The following is a 4,708-nucleotide window of genomic DNA, read 5'->3' as shown; positions in this document are numbered from 1 at the left end:
TTAGTGCAAACGACCCCATGCACCACACAAACGCTCGTCGCAAGCCCGATATTTCGTAATGTTTTTGTATGGTTTAGGGGCCCTATAACATTGGCGTGTGCAAAAAATTCCGGGTTGTGTTTCCCTTATAAGAGTTACCAAATCAACTTATAAATATCTATATATAAATTGTGAGACTTCAAATAACAAGAAAACAAATATTTGCCTTTAGGCTAGTAGTACTATTCATAGTTTTCGAAAATTCATTTCTGCCAGCCGAAAGTATCAAAATACGGGATTTGGGAACAAAAAAGTATCAGATATTAAAATTTAGAAAAACAGTATTAAAAAATATACAATTGTACCAAAACGGCAACGCTGATCATGATGCAAAACGTACTTAAAGGCTCTGTTATGCATACTTGGCATTGCATGCACTGCTATACCATTTTTACGTAGAAATCAAAAACCAACAGACTTCTACGTATGTAGTGCTGTGCGTTCGATAACCGATTACACGCGCGGCTCATTTAACAGATTTCTTATGTGACAGCTCTCAAGCCATGCCAAGTATGCATAACGGAGCCTTTATTACACCTTGTCGTCATAGCGACGATGGAATTAACATCGTCAGCCGAGTGCTAAAGTCGTTCCCACGACAGTCGGGTCTACGTAACCGGAACGACCCAGATTTATATCTGGCCAAGGACTGTCACTCCAGCAACACTCCCCAAAATCTCTGGGGAATTTGTATGCTGTTACAACAACAACAACAACTGCTAAAGTAACAGAGGCAGCGCCGCTTGTGATACCCTTGCTTGCCTCACCGCTCGTACCATAAATTCAAATTGGTTGGATAGTCGACATGCGTCTTCTGTATACTGTTTATTCTGTGCTATAAGTGACCTCAGGGTCAAGGTGCAGGGATGATCTTTTTCGAGATTTCGATACAAAATTCAAGCCTTAATTTAAGCCTAAGTGGAAGGTTCTATCACATTTGTTTAATTTCAAGAGTTTCTAAAATATTGCAAAAAACGCGATTTTTTAACAATTTGACTTGGAACTTGGACGAATCTGGTTACTTTCTTTTGGATTCTTGAAGTACGTTGTTTTTGCTATTATCTTCAAAGTGTAGAATAGCCCGATCTACCGCGATCACAACTTTTTCAACAATCATAAAAAAATATATGGTAATTCTCTAGTATAGGGTAACAACCCCTAAAAAAGGTTCGGAAGGCTAATATTATTAACCATTTAAAAGTTATGAACAAAAAACTTTTGTTCAATTTCGTTGTTTTCTATGGGCAATTGCACCGACAAAGATTCACTAAATCACCTGTTCTCACTTTTTAAATACTATTAAAATATATATTTTAACTTATTTATTAAACAAACACATAGTTTTATCAACCTAAGATAGATTGTTTTGTTACTAAAAAGAAGTTAACAATCTTTGCGAACTGAAACGCGAGATTCCAAAATAGCTATAGAGCTGCCACTGTATTCTACGGCGCTTTTTCCATAAAAATCAATACTTCGATAAATAATGAAAATTTTTAATAAAAAATCTTATTTAGGTGAAAGTAAAAAAGAAGAAGAAGAAGAAGAAGTGTATAGTGTAAACTGAGTATAATAGCGCAAATGAAATGTAAAATAAAGTGGCAATACCAGCGATTTGAGGTTATAATAGGAGGGTTCCTTATCTCCCAGAAATAGTCAGAAAAAGTCCGAAGTAGTCAGATTTAGTCCCAAAAGCGTTCTTTAACTCGGAAATGACAGCAGAAATGAGAGAGCAACACTCATTGAGAGTGACTCTCATCAGTCCGAAGTAGTCAGATTTAGTCAGAAGAATTTTTTTCTGGCAAAATCCTGAAAAGTGTCAAACTCAACTGAATTTAAATTAACGGAAATTAAAGAATACGCAAAAAGTGAGAATAATCTAAAAAGTAAAAAAAGTGAATTAAAATTGGAATGAGGCAAAAAATAATTGATATAGTAAGTGTTTATTGTGCTTGTGCTTGTGTGAATGTGTTTTGCACATACATTTCCATTCTTATTTGACGTTGGTGTAGCATGCAGTATTGATGGATCGTGATCCATATCGCAAAATTTCTAAAAATTTTGAAATCTGGATCGCGGATCGCAATACCATCAATAAATATTGAACGTGTAGCACTTTCAAAACGCGATCCATACATTTCGTCAGTACATCTTTTACTCTCATAATGCGAACATCGGCTCTGCCTTCGCTCTCGGGGCTTAAAATCTTGCATAACAAATTTTAATTAACATTGGAAATTTTAAAATAATTGTGGAATGCATTATCTGTAAATTATACGTACAAAATAAAAATATTTTCTTGCGTCATAATAAGCTTTCAGCACAAAAATTATGCAAATACTGACGCGATAAATATTGAACATGTAGGATTCGTGCGCGATCCATCAATCCATCAATATGGACCGCGATCCAAATATCGTGATAATTACTGACGGTGTGACAGAGCCCTTTTGTTAACGAAATATATAAAATAAAAGTGAATAAATCATTTGGTTTGCATAAAATAATAAGCGGAGACGTTTTAATAGTGTTTTAAAAGTGGAAACTGGTGATTTAGTGCATTTTTGACGTGGTAATTGCTCATAGAAAACAACGGAATTTAACAAAAGTTTTTTGTTTATAACTTTTAAATGGTTAATAATATTAGCCCTCCCCCTCCACATTGTTAATAGGGGGGCCGAAACGCGTCGTTTGGTACCCCGCCCGACTTTTCCGGATCTTTTTTAGGGGTTGTTACCCTATACTAGAGAATTACCATTTTTTTATTTGATTGTTGAAAAAGTTGTGATCGCGGTAGATCGGGCTATTCTACACTTTGAAGATAATAGCAAAAACAACGTACTTCAAGGGGGTTGTTACTCTATACTAGAGAGTTACCAAAAATATTCTTGTATATATTTTTTTTAAGACGGTTTTTAGAATATTAGAATTAGATATATTAATTTGTGTTAAAATTGTAAACGTACTGACTTAGATTATTTAAGATACCGTCAGCACGCTCTCTATATCGCAAAAAATAACTAAGTGCTTTAACCACTTTTCTACAATCAAATTTCGGAAGCACAATTTTAAGGCCAAAGAAAGAGAAAAGCAGCACAAACTCAGTATATTCAGTAAAAAATAACTGTGGTGAAGTCCTTTATGGGGATAAAGTTTCCAGAGGTGAAATTTTAGGTACCGCACAATTTCTTACACGCACGGGTGCTATTCAGCACTAATGAAATAAACTTTAGAATTTATTAGAACAAGTACATACATTTTTGTTTAGTGCATCAATTTTAATAAAAACACAAATATATGTCAGGTATTCAGAACGGTGTCGTAATTGTCGTATTGTTGTATGTCGTAAACTTTAAACGCCTAAAAATATATATTAAAGGGGTTCGCAAAGTACCATTAAAGTCATATTATGAATTTTTGTAGTACTAAAAAATAGTTGGTTAACGTTTCAAGTTCTCTAAACATTTATTTAAGCTTTTAAAGTTTACGACATACAACAATGCTACACTTACGACACCGTTGTGAACCCCTCAATGGGTTAAATTTAATTAATAAATATGAAAGAAATTTTAAAGCCAGCGTTTGATGATACATTTGTTACAAAATACCATTATCGGAATGCTCTGAGCGCTGCCGCTGAAAAGTTGCTTTTCGTACAAAAACACCCCTGGCCCTTGTTGTTGCGTGTCGTGTTGAATTTACATTTCCAAGTAATTTGCTTGTGTCAAAAGGTAAACAAAGAAAGTAATTTATTTCCCATATTTATCAATATGTTTGATGTAAATTTATTTATTTTAGGTACATAGCAAGGTGAGAGTTTCGTGAAGATTTGAGCACTCGGCATTAGGGTACGGCTGCCAGACGTCCTTGTTTTCTAGGATTTGTCCTATTTAGACAAATTGTCCTGGTGTCCTGGTCCACATTTAAATTGTCCTGGTTTTTAATGAAGTTAGGCTCTCTGTCAAACTGATAACGAAACGTTTTTTCTAACATGTTGAATATCTGGTGAGTTGACCTTCTTTCTGTTTAGTTTATTTGGTTAAAATCTCATTTTTTTCAGGAAAATGCCAAAAAAGTGCATGTTCCCGATCAGGTACACGGCTGAGGGGTCATCCATAATTACAACCCAGAAGGTAATTTCAGGAGCTAAAATCTCATCAAAAAGGCCTTTCTTTCCTTTCTCCTTCATTTTTGTATGGAGTGGCAAAAATTGAAGGTGTAGGATGCCTTCTTAAGAAGTTCTTTTAACGTTTTTCTCAATTCATAAAAATCATACTTCTTTAAGGAATTTTTTCATGGTTCATCTCCAAGAGTTTTATTTAGATTTAAAATGCCTATTGCATCTTATGATGATTTCGTTTCTTCCAAAAAAATTTTCCCTTCCCCGGGGCAAAATGTGTACACTCAACCCTGCAAAAAGGCATATTATTATTACAACGCTTTTATCAACTTGCAATGTTGTGGCTCCAGAAACTTTCAATGTTGTGGGTCCAGAAACTTTCAATCTAATTCAATCTTCTTATAAAAAAGCAGCGTTGGGCAGAGAGAGCTTTTACTCTGCTCGCGCCAATACAAAATGTATAGAAAGCTTAAAAGAGCTTTGCCCGCGGGCAAGGCAGTGCCTATTAAGCTCGTCGGCGATTTCAAGCATCCGTTGTTGGTTACCCCA

The 4,708-nt window shown here is 35.0% G+C and overlaps 1 long non-coding RNA gene across 2 annotated transcripts; it reads left to right on the top strand.

Moving 5' to 3' along the window:
- The first annotated feature begins 3,559 nt into the window (after window positions 1-3,559).
- LOC118750070 lies at window positions 3,560-4,327 on the top strand. Of its 2 annotated transcripts, XR_004994347.1 has the most exons (3): window positions 3,560-3,770; window positions 3,838-4,044; window positions 4,100-4,327. It is a non-coding gene; the product is annotated as an uncharacterized LOC118750070 (long non-coding RNA). The 2 variants fall into 2 exon arrangements; XR_004994346.1 differs by having other exon boundaries at window positions 3,838-4,327.
- Window positions 4,328-4,708: the final 381 nt, after the last annotated feature.

Source organism: Rhagoletis pomonella, unplaced genomic scaffold (genome assembly GCF_013731165.1).
Source record: "Rhagoletis pomonella isolate Grant_MI unplaced genomic scaffold, Rhpom_1.0 Rhpom_scaffold_00128, whole genome shotgun sequence".
In the NCBI taxonomy this organism is placed as follows: Eukaryota; Metazoa; Arthropoda; class Insecta; order Diptera; family Tephritidae; genus Rhagoletis; species Rhagoletis pomonella.
Note: the sequence above shows the minus strand (reverse complement) of the source record. Positions and strands in the feature narration are given on the sequence as shown.